The 17,086-nt window shown below is 37.3% G+C and overlaps 1 non-coding gene and 2 pseudogenes across 1 annotated transcript; 2 read left to right on the top strand and 1 right to left on the bottom strand.

Annotated features, from left to right (window-relative positions):
* Nucleotides 1-3,295: 3,295 nt before the first annotated feature.
* On the top strand, nt 3,296-3,433 carry LOC126010320 (uncharacterized; annotated as a pseudogene).
* An 8,796-nt stretch (nt 3,434-12,229) lies between these two features.
* Nucleotides 12,230-13,375, bottom strand: LOC126008780 (S-adenosylmethionine decarboxylase proenzyme 1-like; annotated as a pseudogene).
* Nucleotides 13,376-16,586: 3,211 nt separating this feature from the next.
* Nucleotides 16,587-16,693, top strand: LOC126010492 (U6 spliceosomal RNA). Its single transcript, XR_007496518.1, has one exon. It is a non-coding gene; the product is annotated as a U6 spliceosomal RNA (small nuclear RNA).
* Nucleotides 16,694-17,086: the final 393 nt, after the last annotated feature.

The raw sequence follows: 17,086 nt of genomic DNA, 5'->3' as shown, positions 1-17,086 counted from the left end.
TGCTTTGATTTTTTAAAGAAAATGTGAGTCATTATTAAAAATAAATCATAAGAAGAAAATAAAAAATCTGGGGCCAGAGAAATAGCTCAAAGAGCTGCCCACATACTTTGCACATAGTAAGCCAGGGTTGGATTCCTAGAATTTCACTGTCCCTTGGGCATTGCCAGCAGCAGTCTCTAAACACAGAGGTGGGAGGCCTGCCAGGTGTGGGCCTAAACTCCTAAATTAAATTAAATATGATTAAAAATTGTAAATAAATTCTCAGGCTCTTTATTATAACTTTTAACATGCAATTTCTGCCAATATCTCCATTTCTTTGCCTTCTGAAAATAAAGATTGGCAAAAAGTATATAATGATAATGTTTTAGCCTGGAGATGGTTTGCAGTGGTCCTCAAAATATGGCCCATGGGCCACATATTGTATTTGTATCTGTTTTGTTTCTTCATTGCAAAATAAGATATATGCAGTGTGCATAAGAATTCGTTCATAAGTTTTGTTTTTACTATAGTCAGACCCTCCAATGGTCTGAGGAACAGTGAACTGGCCCCCTGATTAAAAAGTTTGAGGACCCCTGGTAGAGTGTCTGCCTTGAAACCTTGCAGTGCATGGCCATGAGTTCAAGTCCCTGGTGTCTCATATGCAGAGCATGAACCTGGCAGCTCTATTGTTTGTGATCCATGGTGAATCAAGAGAAACAGATACACACATGCATGCATGCACACACACAGTTTCATGAAATATTTGGCACTTAGATCTCTCAAAATTAAAAGCGAATGACCAAAAACATGTTTGATTAATTGTTTTTATATTTGCTAGCAATTCAATAATCACATGGCAGTATTTAGTACATGAAAGAAATTTAATCTGACCTTGAACTGAAAATAGAGATTTTTTTCCCCACTCTGTCTTTTTATCTATTTTAAAGAGCCCATACTTGTTCATTCCCCTTCCCCAGATGTTACTGAGAAGTCTAAATCTGTTCTTAAAACCTAGCTAGAATAACTTACAGATATACAAAAGTGTTGATGACACCAAAAGTGCAATTTACATCAAAATCTCACAGAATTAAGCATTTTAGAGATCTGTTGTTGCCACTTCATCTTTCCTTATTAAATGCATAGAAATCACAAGGTATGTACCTGTGAGCAAATGAACAGACCTCCAAAATGAAGCACTAATGGGTATGGCATTTAGGCTTTGAGGCAGAACTAAATTCAGGTGTTTAAAAAAATATCCAGCTGTTCAATAAAGATGTTGTTTTTATCTAGTGCTTTGATCTTTTCATTGTATCAACGTGCTTCTTGAATGGGCAGAAAATGGGGTTTGGGGTATTTTTAGAAACGATCCGTACAACAACCAAGATCTCTAATTTTAGAGGTCTGATTGAGACAACTGCAACTGAAAGGATCTTCTGGAAATATAACGAAAGACTCTACACCAGGCTTCATCCTAGGATTAGTGAAATAACCAAGACCACCAACAACAGAAAACTGGTTTAAACGACAGTGAAGGAACAGAACTTCTAGAACCGTAAAAAAAGACTTCATAATAGGCTCCATTCTTTGACCTGTGCAGATACCAAAATTTCTAGATACAGAGGTCTGATTTTATCACCCATGACGGAGCAGAAGTCTTCCATACACCACAAAATGACCTAGGGGAGAACAAAGGAACATGCAAGGAGTCTGTAGTTATTCCCATGACAGTATACTTCAAGGCTGGAGAAACTCTGTATCTATTAGGCCAAGGGAATTTCCTTTCTATTTTCCCCAATATTTACTGTGCCTATGCAGGAAAAAAAAAAAAAAAGGCAGCACGTATCTGCACGCACCCACCATCTTCCCAACTGAAAGGTGGCTCAACTCTTCTACCAAACTCCAAAAGAAAATAATAACATCCAATACTTCCCAGATAGTCTAATCCAAGCTGATAGCCCTGAGGCATTCTCAGAATGGATGGGGGACAGATTCCCCTTTCTGTATAAACCACAGCAATCCAGTACCACCCTTAAACCCTTTGACAAAAAGAGCCTAGCTCCACAATTTAACCTTATCAAACTACCAAGCCATCTAATTGGTTTCAGATCTATAAATCCTGAATCGTGTGCTGCAGCTACATGACACCTCAATATTTTAAAGTAGTGTTAACCCAGTAGTATTACAGGAAATTTGATGGGAAAGTTACATATTAATCTCCCAATATTAGTGAGCTTAAACAGTAACACCGAAGGCTCAAAGAACATCAACAACAGTTCAGTAAAACCTCAGACACTGACTTTAGTAACACCATGGAGATATATAACAATTATTTCAAACTTATCCTTGCTGATAGAAGTTTAATAACTCCATTGCCTTTGTGTTCAACAAATAATATGAAATAAATTTGTTTGTCTCTGTCTCTGGTTATAGTGGTAGATGGAAAATTGAGGACATTGGTGGTGGGTTTGGTGTTTGAACATTTAACACCTGAAATTAGTGTATTATGAACAACATTATAAATAGTGACGTTAAATTATTTGTTTTAATTTTTTAAAGATATATTTCACAGGTTTCTGAGGCAGTTAAAACAAGGCCAGGACATAAGAATCTGAGTATGTAACCTCCTGAAAAGACACCTATGCTTTTTTCTTTTCTCGGGCAAGACCAGCCTGCTACTTTCCTATCCCTGATGTAACAAAACCACTAAACTGGTGGCTTCTACTACGTACCAAGTTTAGATTTAAACTAAAATTCTTCTAGATTTCTGGATGTTAATGATCCACATTTGGTTCTCACTGGGCCAAAATCTAGGTTTGAAATTCCTCTAGACATGTGGGGGAGTGGGAGTGTGTGAAGGTCAGGGTAAAAATCCATTTTTAGTTTGTTTCTGTTAGGGGCCACAGTGGCAGGGCTCACTCCTGCTATACACTCAGGGATCTCTTATGGCAATGCACAGGGGACCCTTTGAGATGCCAGCAATCAAACTTGAGTCAACTGTGTGCAAAGCAAGGTCCCCATCCACTGTGCTAGCACTCCAGCCTATTATTTCTTTGTTTTATTTCAGAATCTCTTTTTAGCCCTGATTCTTTCCTCTGTCTTCAAAGCCAGCAACAAATACAGAATCTTTAATTCTCTAAGTTCACTGTCTCTAACTCTATTCTATTGCCTCTCTCTTCATAAGGACCTTGTTATTACTAAGATCTGTCCTGTTCACTCAGGCAAATTCCTAGTTCAATGTCCTTAACTTTAATAATGCTGCATTCATTCTGATTCTGTGGAGAAAGCTTTCCTCATGTAATGTTAAGAAACTTCTTCTATACTTACCTGGGAGGGGAGATATCCTGATCATAAAAATGCCTTACTCAGGGTGAGGCTTACCCATTGCACTCTGATTGTGCTGACCCCTGCAATTTCTCCAAATGGGGGGAAATTCAACTACATAGTCTGTTTTCTCACTCCCCTCTGTTAAAAAATAAAAAAACTTCTCTCAACTGGTCTTTAGTAGGAAACTTCCACACAGGAGGGACAGAAGACAGGGATTAAGGTGACAGTGGCAAGGACATTGGGATAATAATAAAAGAAATGATGGGAGAAAGTAGATATTTTGAGGGAGGAGGTAGTAAAGGATTATGTTATACATAAAAACCTATCACTAACAAATATTGTAAACTACAGTGCCTAAAATTAAAAAAACATTATAAAAGACTCTTCTCTTTGAATACCTGAAAATACTAAGATAAGGATCCAAATGGGTAGAGTGGGTATAGCCTTTCATGCTGATGACCTGGGTTATATCCCAGAAGCCCATATTATTTCCTGAGCATCACCAGCAGTGATTCCTGAACTCAGAGCCAGAAATAAATCCCGAGAACAGTCATTGTGATCCAAACACCAAATAAATAAAAATTACTAAGATAGAGACTAGGAAATAGTACACAATTTAGTGTACCTGATTAGTGTATGTATGTATATATATATATATGGTTACGGTTTGATTCCTCTCACCACTTGGCTCCCTTGAACCATGTCTGGTACAGCCCTGAAGAACCTAAGTACTGCTAGGGTGGCCCAGATATTCTACACACCTCAAAAACTTCTCAATACTGGGTTCTTAAACCACTAGCCCTAATGATGGAGATTTGCCTGGGTGCCCCACCATGCTTCTCTGGAGGCCCCCTAAAATACAAGGATAAGAGTTTTGGGGATACACTGTGATGCTCAAGTGTTACTTTTGATGGACTTGAGAGGCTATATGGGATGTGGGGGGATCAAACCTAGATCAGTTACAAGCAAGCCTACCCTACCCACTGTACTATAACCTGAAGCATGTTTTGTTGTTGTTGTTTTCATTTCGTTTTGTTTTGTTTTGGGGCCACACTTGATGATACTCAGGGGTCGCTCCTGACTATGTGCTCAGAAATCGCTCCTGGCTTGGGACGCCAGGGAATCGAACCACGGTTCGTCCTAGGCTAGCCCATGCAAGGCAGACACCGTACCTCTTACACCACTGCTCCGGCCCCTACATGTTTTATTTTTTAAAAATGAAACAAAACAGATTAAAAATTTAAAAAAACCTTTATGGAAAGCGATATGGAGATTTCTCCAAAAACTGGAAATCGAGCTCCCATACGATCCAGCTATACCACTCCTAGGAATATACCCTAGGAACACAAAAATACAATACAAAAACCCCTTCCTTACACCTATATTCATTGCAGCACTATTTACCATAGCAAGACTCTGGAAACAACCAAGATGCCCTTCAACAGACGAATGGCTAAAGAAACTGTGGTACATATACACAATGGAATATTATGCAGCTGTCAGGAGAGATGAAGTCATGAAATTTTCCTATACATGGATGTACACGGAATCTATTATGCTGAGTGAAATAAGTCAGAGAGAGAGAGAAAAACGCAGAATGGTCTCACACATTTATGGGTTTTAAGAAAAATGAAAGACATTCTTGCAATAATAACTTTCAGACACAAAAGAGAAAAGAGCTGGAAGTTCCAGCTCACCTCAGGAAGCTCATCACAAAGAGTGATGAGTTTAGTTGGATAAATAATTACATTTTGAACTGTCCTAATAATGAGAATGTATGAGGGAAATTGAGAACCTGTTTAGAGTACAGGCGGGGGTCGGGTGGGGAGGAGGGAGACTTGGGACATTGGTGATGGGAATGTTGCACTGGTGATGGGTGGTGTTAAAAAAATTTATAAAAGGTAATATTTAAAAGTATATTTATAAACTTAATAAAAAAAGAAGATATCAAATGATCAAAAGAAAAAAAAAAAAGAACTGCCACATTCCTCACCAACACCAGTAAATAGGTTAGTAAATCACCCTTTTGGCACAATAAGATCATTTCATAGAACTAAAAATGGTATAGATTCAATGTCATGTCTTCTGAAAATAAAAAAAAATTAGTTTAATGATATCTGCAAGATTAAGATTTCTCGGTTGTGCGGAATAAAACCTGGTCATTTTTAGGAGGTACGACTTATACATTCAATTAGAAACAGGGTTGCAAAAAGGGATTGAAGCTCAGAGCTTTATTTTTCTTGCATTGCAGATCCAGCGGCTAGGGAACTTGCACTTGTCCAATTTTCCACTAGAGGGCAACATCCATTAGCCAAAGAATCTCTCGGTCTCGCCGCTAGCCAAAATTTAATCTGAGAAGTTATGGTTTCTAGTATTACTGCTTCTGTGCAAGTCTAGAGAGTCACAACGCAAAGATATCTGAAGAGGATCTGCAGTTATTATCGTCATTCTGCCCCCATTGTCATCTCTCAAGCTAGACAGAAAGCAAGGAATCCCAGAACGAAGAAAAGGGCTAAAAAAAATTCAAATGTTGTGTTTAGAATCTTTGAAGAACTTGTGTCTGCCCACTCCACTGTCCCCACACCCTGTACCACTTATCCCTGGCTACCCTGAACCAAGAAGCTCCTGTATCTGCCTGTGAAATCCAGGACATGCCCTGAGGGAACCATAATGCAGATTTTGTTCTCTTTTGTCATCTAGATGCAACCAGAATTCTGATCCAGGCCCTTTCCACAGTCCGCACCTCTTGTTCCACTTCTCCCTGGCTTACCTGGACTAAAAAGTCCCCCATGCCACATCATCTCTTGAACCCAAAACTGTGCTGATGCTAGCACATCTGCACAGCAACTTCACCGCTTCCTCTTCACTAACTCCAAGTGTTTCTGGTTTTGAAATCTTGCCTCAAATATCACCACAATTGCGCTCTATGCAAACAGGATCCCTAGTTATTTTCCTGTAGGAATACCAAAATTGCATGCTAGGGCATTGATACTGTTAGATTAACAGCTCATAGAGAGTAACAGTGTACTGTAATATTAACAGTTCAGATCTCAGACAATTAGGAATCTAAATCTCAAATCATAGTGCCCACAAATCTTTAAAGGACAATGAAAGCACGAAGGGCACATGCTCTGATAGAAACAGATGCTAGTCCTGTCAAAATATAGAGCTCAAACAAAGCCTTAATCCTCATTAATGAGGAACTTAAAGCAATGTTCTATATAATAACATGGAAATAAGGCGATCATTGATAAAACAATTTAACCAACTGAAAAATGAATTGATCTAAAGGATTAACTGATACAAGGTATCAGAGTCCATACAAATAAAATAGAAGAAATTTTTTTAAAAAATACAATTGCCAGCCAGAATTAAACATACAGAGAACCATATCAGTGAGAGTGAAGAAAATATTGTCCATCACCAAGAATGAAGTGTCAAAATAAAAGAGTTAAATGAATGAAAGAGCATGTAAAATAGATCACAGAAGAGAATAATTTTCAAATAATAATGCTAGAAAGAGAGGAAAAGGAAAAGGAAAAATTGTTGGCAGAAGAAATCATCACCAATAACTTTTCTCTTCTCTGGAGAAAAGGCTCGTGCACAGATTCAAGATGCCTGAAGAAGCCCAAACAAAATAAACTCTAACAAAACAATATCAGAGAATAAAAAACTCAAATATAAGGAAGAATATAAGAATACCAGCAGAACTTCTATATAATGTTTTACAAGTCAGGAAAGAGTGAAATGACATATTCAAAGTATTGAATAAAAATAAAAATCTAGCCTAAGTTTATTATCTTGAGAAGCAATCATTGAGGCTTGAAGGAGGGATAAGAACTTTTCCAAACAAGAACTGGCAGCATTTGTGGCAACTAAATCAATCCTCCAAGAATTGCACAAAGGCTATTTATTAAAAACAGACTCTCAAAAACAGCTAGATTCTACACACTTATACACCAAAAAATGACAATACAGCCTATATATCATGAATTTCTCTAGGTGTCAATATACTATAAAAAGGTATAGAATAACTAGATGGATCAGAAAAAAAATCCATCCATCTGCTGCCTACAGAAAACATATATAAACTTAAAGGATAAATACAGATTCAGAGTAAAAGGATAGAAAACAATCATACAAGCCAATGGAAGGGGTGAGCTGGGCCATCTATACTTATATCAGACCAAATAGCAGTAAATATAAATAAGGTAATTAGAGGGGTTGGAGTGATAGTATAGTGGGTATAGCATTTGCCCTGCACAGTCTGAACCTGGGCTCTATCCTCAGAATTCTATATGTTCTCCTAAGTCTTCCAGGAGTGATTTCTGAGATTGGAGCTGGGAGTAACCCTTGAGCATGACCAGATGTGGCTCCAAAACCAAAAAAAAAAAAATAAAAAAAAATAAAAAAAAAAATAAAAAAAAAAAACAAAAAAGAAAAGAAAAGAAGGTAATTAGAAATAGTGATGGACATTACCTATTAGTTAAGGGAATAGTAGATCAAGAAATACTATTATCAACATTTGTGCACTGAATGAAAAGCCCAATAAAGTTCATTCTAAGTTTCTTCTAACAACCTAAAAAAACATTAATTTTGAAACACAACAGTAGTGGGAGATTTTAACACTTCACTTTTAGCACTAGACATATCAACCAGACAATATCAACAACAACAACAAAAAAAACAAGAGGCCTCAAAGAGGAGCTAACGAATCTGGTATTTTGGACATAATCAGGGCTCTTCATGATTATACACATTCTTTCCTAGTACATATAGGATGTTCTCCAAAATAGATCACATATTAGGGCATAGCTCAAACTTTAAATTTACAAATACAGAAATTGTACAAAGTAACTTATTAGACCAAAATGCTATGAGAGTAGAAATTAACCACAGATAGAATGTGGAGAAAACTTTCTAAATGTGGAAGTTGAATAGGACATTGCTAACCCAGCAACTGTATCAAAGAGGAAATCATCAAGAGAAAAGAAAAGGATTATTTTTTTTGGTTTTTCGGGCCACACCCATTTGATGTTCAGGGGTTACTCCTGGCTAAGTGCTCAGAAATTAACCCTGGCTTGGGGAAACCATATAGGATGCCGGGGGATTGAAGTGCAGTCCTTTGTTGGCTAGAGCTTGCAAGGCAGACACCTTACCTCTAGTGCCACCTTGCCGGCCCCATAAAAGGATTTCTTGAAGCTAATGACAATGGAGTTACAAGCTGTCAGAATCTATAGGATACAACAAAGCTGTAATATGGGGAAAATTCATAGTGTTACAAGCCTTCATTAAGAAAGAAGAGAAAGGGGCCTGAGCAGTGAAGCAAGTGGCAAGGCATCTACTTTGCCCACACTAGCCTAGGAAGGACCTCGGTTTAATCTTCCGGCGTCCCATATGGTCCCCCAAGCCAGGAGCGATTTCTGAGTGCATATCCAGGAGTAATCCCTGAGTGTCACCAGATTTGGCTCCCCCAAAAAAAGAGAAAAAAGAGAAAGGAAGGAAGGAAGGAAGGAAGGAAGGGAGGAAGGAAGGAAGAGAAAGAACGAAAAAGAAGAAAAAGTGGGACGGAGAAATGGCATGGAGGTAGGATGTTTGCCTTGCATGCAGAAGAATGGTGGTTCAAATCCTGGCATCCCATATGGTCCCCCGAGCCAGCCAGGATTAATTTCTGAGCATAGAGCCAGGAGTAACCCCTGAGCACTGCCAGTTGTGACCCAAAAAAAAAGAAAGAAAGAAGGAAGAAAAAAGCACAAGTAAATAACCTAAACACACAACACATATTTCATAAATCTGAAGAAGTGAAATAAACCCAAAAGGTAGTAGGTGGAAATTGTAAAAACAAGAGCAAAAATCAACAGCATAGTAATCAAGAAAACATTTTAAAGAATCAATAAAACCAGGTGTTTGTTCTTTAAAAGAATAAACAAGATAAATAAGCATTTAGCTAGATTCATGAGGAAAAAAGAAAATATTTAATTGATTCAGATTAGATATGAATGGGAAGAAATTACAATGGACCCTTTGATAATTCAAAATATAATGACAGGTTATTGTGAGCAACTTTATGATCTTAAACTGGAGAACCTAGTTTAAGGCATATAATCTTGAATATTATAATCTCCTAAAGCTGAATAAGAAGGAAGTAGAGAAACTTAGGTCAATCACAATTAAGGAAGTTGAAACAGTAACTAAGAATTTCACCAAGAACAAAAGTCCTGATCCAGATGGGTTAACAGGTGAATTCTATCAAATCTTCAAAAAAGATTTACTACCTTATTTCCTAAATTCTTCCAAAGCATTTGAATGCCACACCATGCAGCATAGACGTCTCCATTTTAGGGGAAGCAGGCCTACCAGATGTGTCTATTGACTTTCCTGGAGTAGTGAGCTGATATTTCCCCAAGAAATATTTTAGCCAGCTGCTCCTTTGGTGGATATTAATTATACCTCCTACATCGATTACAGGCAATATTTCTGAAATTCATGACATGATAGTGACATTACAATTTCTTACTATCTGGCACATTCTCTTCCTTGCAAAATTACAGGCCAAAATATGGCCTCACTCAATGACTCTACTCAGGAAAATTTTCAGCACCAAAAGTCCAGAGTTTCCTCTCTGGCCAAATAAATCTGCATTTCTAAAGCAAATTGGTCAGCTAAAATGCAAACTTCCTTCTCCTTATGCTACTTCCTCCTCCCAAGTGCTAGATTCATTTCACCTGTACTGGCTAGTTTTCCATATGTATATTTTAGGGTCTGCTGTCATTGTGTCTCTTCTATGACTCACTGCCTTTTGTCAGCACAGAAATGCCTTTTATACCTGAAACTGGGATGATTATGGAATGACTAGGTGTATATGTATACATATACATATACATATATATGTATATATATATATATATTACCAACATGGAAGAGTAAATTGGTTCCACATCTATTGAGGGCATACAACTTATTTTGTATGATTTCATTATTACATATTTCATATTTTGCCACCCGTGAAACCCACTCTCCCTAAAGTGGATTCGTTGAAATCTCACCGATGCCGTAAGACAGAAGCCTCCTACAGCAATTGAAGATACAAGTTTTAATGTGCCTGCCAAGTTGGAAGGAAGGGGCCAAGGGAGGTTGGTTGGGGATAGATGATGAATGAGTATGGGAGCACAAATAATGGAAGTTGATACTGGTGTTAGGATTAATGTTGAAATATTATATATCAAAAACTCAACTATCAATAACTTTGTAAACCACAGTTCTTTAATTAAATTTTCAAAAGTAAATTAAAAAGCAAACCTTTGGGCTAAAGTCTAAGATATACAAAATACTAACAGACCTTAACAAGAATAAAGCCTCTAATCCTATTAAGAAGTGGAGAGAAGAAATGAACAGACAATTTGCCAAAGAAGAAATATAAATGGCAAAAGGCACATGCTCCACATCACTAATCAGGGAGATGCAAATCAAAACATGAGGTACCATCTCACACCACAAAGAGACTGACTGTCACATGTCACAAAAAACAAGTACAATCAGTGCTGGAAGGGTTGTGGAGAGAAAGGAACTCTCATTCAGTGCTGGTGGGAATGCCATCTAGTCCAGCCTTTATGGAAAACAATATGAAGATTTCTAAAAAAAAAAAAAAACAAAAACTGGAAATGGAGCTCCTATATGATCCAGCTATACCACTCCTACGAATATACTCTAGAAACACAAAAACACAATACAAAAATGCCTTCTGCACACCTATATTCATTGCAGTGTTATTTGCATAGCCAGAATCTGGAAACAATCCAGATACCTGACAACAGATGAGTGGTTAAAGAAATTCTGGTACATATACACAATGGAAAACTATGCAGCTATCAAGAAAAATGAAGTTATGGATGGACATGGAAATTATTATGCAGAGTAAAATAGGTCAGAGAGAGATAGACACAGAATAATCTCATTCATCTGTGGTATTTAAGAAAACTAAAAGACAGTATTGTAATAATACCCAGAGACAATAGAGATGAGGGCTGGAAGAACCAGTCCACAATATGAGTTTACCACAAAGAGTAGTGAGTGGAGTTACAGAAATAACTACACTAGCAACTATCATGACAATGATAGTGAATGAGAGAAATAGAATGCCTATTTTAAATACAGGCAGGGGTAGGGGGAGGAGGGAGATAGGGTGCTGGTGGTGGGAAGATTGTACTGGTAAAGGTGGTGCTCTTTTCTTTTTAAAAGTGTATTGCTTTATTGGGTGGAGGAGAGAAAAAGGAAAGTGGTAGGGATAAAGAAGTCAATTAAAGGAATACAAATATAGGAAGCAATGTTAGAACAGTAATATAGAATAAATGACAATAATTTTTTTAAGAGGACTTTACTAATGAAAAAACTTTTAATTGCTGTTGCAAAAACATCTGTTTGAAGTAGAAACTGGTTATGGTTTCAATAGTAGTAGAGAATAGAAAGTGGAAGTCATTGGACATAAAAATTTTGGCAGCATACTAAAACATTCCTGGGCAGCTAAGCTGAGGCTAACACATAGTGAGGACAAATGCCTTGTCTGTGGGGGATTTTGGATGATATCTGGAGAAATATCACACTATTCATAAGCCAAACTGAATTGTTTTCACATGTGTTGTTATGTTTTAAATAGCAAAAGTTTTTCCACATGCACTTCAATTTCACAATAAGAGTGGCATAGGATATCTAAACATAGAAGAGAGCATTCATGCAAGATATTTAACTCCTTGATATAATAATGCATACAATTCAAAATGATTACATTATTTTTACATTTAGGGCTTTCTGCAATTACAAGGTGGTGGTTACAGGGCATGGCCCTAGTATCAACATCTAAAAAGGAGCTATCACCCTCTATGTGCGTTCTCTCTTTTGCATTCTTTTTCATTTCTCTTAATCAATTCTGCTATTTAGCAAAACTGGTAAAAACAAAATTGTAATTATTAAACACAGCACTCTGGCAATTAAGATGTTTAAAACCTTCAATCTTCTGGGGTGAAGAAAGCACTGTGTGACATTTAGAACTGATTTACAAACAGGATGGCCACCAATCTTCCTAGCTTGAATAGTTCCACCACTTTCCTAATCAGGTCATCATAAGAAGTCTAACTTAAGGGGCTGGAGAGATAGCATGGAAGTAGGGCGTTTTGCCTTGCATGCAGGACAGTGGTTTGAATCTCAGCATCCCATATGGTCCCCCAAGCCTGCCAGGAGCGATTTCTGAACGTAGAGTCAGGCGTAACCCCTGAGCGCTGCCAGTTGTGACCCCCCTCCCCTCAAAAAAGAAGTCTGACTTAAGTTTGTTTCAAAGCTAACATTAAGAGAATTCTGGTTCTGGAATGATGTGAATAGTTCAATAAGTTTCCTCCAAGTTCATTCCATTCATCAAATACCCACTAGGATTGGATAGTGTAGCATCAACAACAGAACCTGGTATCGGGTCACAAATTTCACTCTTAACAATGATATTCTTTGCAAAACATCATCTTTCATATAACTTTCCATAACTGCTGGGTCTAGTTCATTCATCAGAATTTTCAGGGTTTGATCTGCTTGACTGATTCCCGACTCTCTGGGAAATCCAAAGTATATAAGTACCAACAGTCAGAATTCGTATGTCCCATACAATATGATGCTCCATTTGGAAAAATTGCATTAAAAACTCTATTTCTTCCTGAAAATTCTGGTGTGGGTACCCTTGGTGAGAAAGCTTCATGAAATTCTTTCAAGAATAAAAGTCAAATCCACTGTAATCCCTAGCAAATTTCAACAGGGGAACCAGTGCTTTCAGCAAGAAGTTGTTAACACATGTCTTCAAAATGAAACTTCTCTTGGAGACAAACATGCTACTCTCACTGAGTACATAAGCTTCCTACTTGGCAATTTTTGTCACACTTAGGATTGAACATTGCACATCCTTCAAAAGTATGTCCCACTCAGATCTTGGAATGGTGCAAAGATCTCTAGGCCCTTGGCTGGCATCAGCTTGCTGCCTGGAGAACAGAACCTCCAGCAGCTTCTAGGTTCCTTTGAAAAAATGCTCAGATTCCATTACTGTGAGACGAGTGAACAACCAACAACCACAGAAAATCAACTAAATTAAATCTCTTATTTTCTCCTGCTGCCACAGCTGTGGATTGTTCCAGCTGTGTTACTAAAGTTCATGTTCCTTTTATTTTTTTGACTATAATTTTATACTAACGTTTTTTTAAAGGACTCATAAAATTTCCCCGGATTTTTGTGAAAGTTGAATGAGTCTGTTGGAAATAGGCAGATAGAGTTCAATCTCTCATAGTCTGCGGTTTCCCCGTAAAAGAGATCAGAGCTAGCTAATGTTGCTAGCCATACAGCGGAAGCCAGGGATTTTCTTTTCTTACAACTGAAATCCAACTATAAACATGTTTGTAATCATGGTGCTTAAATAAAGATATTATACACTTAAAAAGAAAAAAAATGAAGTCACAAAATTTGTTTATACATGGATAAATTTGGAGACTATTATGTTAGTGAAATAAGTCAGAGGGAGATAAACACAGATTAGTCTCACTCATATATGGGATTTAAGAAAAATAAAAAACAGTATAATAATAACACCCAGAGGTAATAGAGATGAGAGCTGGAAGGACCAGTTGGATAACAAGCTTATCACAAAGAGTGCAATTAGAAAAATAACTACAATAACAGCTACCAAGACAGTGATATAGAAATACAATGCCTGTCTTGAAGACAGGAAGAAGGAAGGGAGAGGTAGGAAATTAGGGGACAATGGCTGTAGGAAAGTTGCACTGGTGAACAGGGGTGTGCATTTTATGGCTGGAACCTAATTATGAACATGTTTATAACCATGGTGCTTAAATAAAGAAATTGTTTTTTTTAAAAAAGAACCTTTGAAGAATTTTTTTAGGATATTTTATATCCTTTATTTTTTTAAGACGTGTTGAACTTTGTTTTTGTTTTTGTTTTTGTTTTGGGGTCACACCCAGCAGTGCTCGGGGATTACTCCTGGCTCTATGCTCAGAAATCGCCCCTGGCAGGCAGGAAGGACTATATGGGATGCTGGGATTCCAACCAATGACCTGTATGCTATCTCTCCGGCCCCAATGTTGAACTTCTTCAAGTAATACTATAATGCTGAAAATTCAACTAGTCAGTTAATCATGCAGTGAAAAAATTTTTTCAAATCTGAAGTTAAATATATTTCACTATTAGTGTTTTACTTTTCAAAAGGTTATCTTACTAGATAAGAAAATTAAAAGTGGATTTTAAAAATTAAAAGTTTGTTTAAATGATTAGTTATTAAAGCAATAGGAACATTCGTTTAATTTAACTATCATCTCACCTACTGTTTTTATTTCTTTTAAAATCAATAGTGTGCTTTTTGAAAAAATATTATTTCACTGAAATTAATGGTTTGAGAGTCACAGGGTTTGAGAGGCTCCTCTAGATTCACATCTTTCATTTTTAATTTCTGAATATTATTTTCCCTTCTTCAAAGCTGATAGATGGAGTGAAATGCCAGCATTAACAACCCAATGAACCTTTCTTCTTAATTCCTCTGTGAACAATGAAGAAATTTCTATTTCTTCATTTCCCTTACACCTTTTCATCTCAACAATATCCTGTGGCCTTGAGAGATGATAACAGAAGGTAAGGCACTGGCTTTGTATGCTGCAGACACTGTTTAATTGCTGGCTCTATATAACTCTAAGGACCACCACAAGAAAGTCCTAGTACAAAGCACAGAGTATAGAGTAGAGTCCTTGTTCACAGCCTGGTGTGGCCCAAAATATAATAACCCCAAAGTTAATCTCCTAGAATATTCTATCTTTCTCCCATTTTTCCTCTTTTTTGCCCACCCTGTTAAAGCTCAATTTATGAATTTGAATAGGCCCCATTTGAGTAAACAGGAAAGCCTACAACATAACTGGATTTCCTGTGAAGAGAAGCTCTATCCTCGAGCATAAGCCATCAACAGCTCCAAACTCTCCCTTGACAACAATCCTAGCAACAGACTTTGGGAGAGTGAACAGTTTTGGAAAACTATATTTTAACTAACTTGGCAGAGGCAAAGACACATGCCGACTCATTCTAGGGAAGTGACCTCTGCCTCTGATGTATACTTTCTTACTCTGTGGCAGGTATTCTTCAGTTTGGTAATTTGCTGTTTAACTATTTGGGATGTGTGTTCATTTTTTCCCACTCTGGAGCATGAAGTCCATGTTGTCTCTTCCCCACCCTCCATTTCCCAATAAACATATCCTATCTTACTTCACTATTCATCTCTTGAACATCTTTTCTGTGAGAAAAAGCAATGGGCCTAGAGAGCATGAGTAGACTTTAGGACTGACTTCTTTCCTGCAAAAATAAATCCCTTACTCCAGCTTGAGTTCAATGGCTCCCCAAGAAATTGGATGGCAGGGATAAATTCTCAGGCAGAACAAGTATGGTTCAGGTGCAGTTTGACAACTACTGCATGTAGTTGGTGAGACATATGTTATGTACCATGCAGGTGCTTTCATCAGTCCTAAAACTTTCCCTAAACTTCCTTGGGTGACAAGGAAGGCAGAGAAGAAGGCTCCTCTCTCAAAGCTTCCACCTCTTTATTCTCCATTATATATAAGCCCCTGCAACATAACTGACAAATCAGTCAACTGCCCAGAAAAGTTTTGTGATACAAAATTTTAGGCTCAGAGCATGGATGGATCTGGCAGAAGTACCAGGATATCAGGGAAAAGCACTGTGATTGAAAACTCAATGAGCCACTGTATTATTTCCTGGTTCCAAGAAGTTAATATATTTCTAAATTCCATTTTCAGTAGCATTGGTGAGTTTTAAAACTAAATATTATCCCTCCTTTATTGGTGAGAAAACCAAGTCTCAAAAATAACAAGTGTTCCCGAGCCAAGCCTACCAGGAGTAATTTCTGAGTGCAGGACCAGGAGTAACCCTTAAGTGGCCTTAAAATAAAAACAAACAAAGCAAACAAAAAGAAATAGCAAGTGACTTACCAGGGGTCACAAATTAAACTGATATTTGAAACCAAATCTCTCTAGTTTTAATATATCTGTAAAAATTACTGATGCAAGAGCAGTGATAGCAAGTCTCTGTGCTTGTTCATGATGCCCAGTTTCTTCAATATTTTCAAAAACAAAAATATTGAGTAATAAATAGACTTAGAGTTAAAAAATTTAAATAAATTTCTGGCCAAGGGGACAAGAAGGTTTATGGATAGTTCCTTCTGGCCAATAAAAAACAGTAGCAGAGTGCTCGCTTCGGCAGCACATATACTAAAATTGGAACGATACAGAGAAGATTAGCATGGCCCCTGCGCAAGGATGACACGCAAATTCGTGAAGCGTTCCATATTAAAAAAAAAAAAAAACAGTAGCAGAAAAAGAAAAAGAAACAAGAAATGAAAAAGAAAAAGGGGAGAGTTTCCTGTGAGGGGGGGAATTTAATATAAGGACTAGTTACCTAAGACTCCGTTTGTACGTATTTTTTTTTTTTTTTTTTTAGGAAAACTGGGTCTTTGTGTTACTGAGAAGACTAAAGAATGTTATAGAGAACATAAGGACCTTTAAGAGTAGTTTGGCCATTTATCTTGGCCTTGCAATGAGCCTAAATTCTGGGGCAGAATTTTATGGCCCTGAAAAATTACAGAAATATTAAGAATATAAGACAGGACCTTGGAGTTGACAATGTGAACAAATGGATCTGCTGACAGGGGGAAGTTGAAGCTTCCTCTTTTATTATCAAATGAGGA

Source organism: Suncus etruscus, chromosome 5, assembly GCF_024139225.1.
Source record: "Suncus etruscus isolate mSunEtr1 chromosome 5, mSunEtr1.pri.cur, whole genome shotgun sequence".
NCBI lineage: Eukaryota > Metazoa > Chordata > Mammalia > Eulipotyphla > Soricidae > Suncus > Suncus etruscus.
Note: the sequence above shows the minus strand (reverse complement) of the source record. Positions and strands in the feature narration are given on the sequence as shown.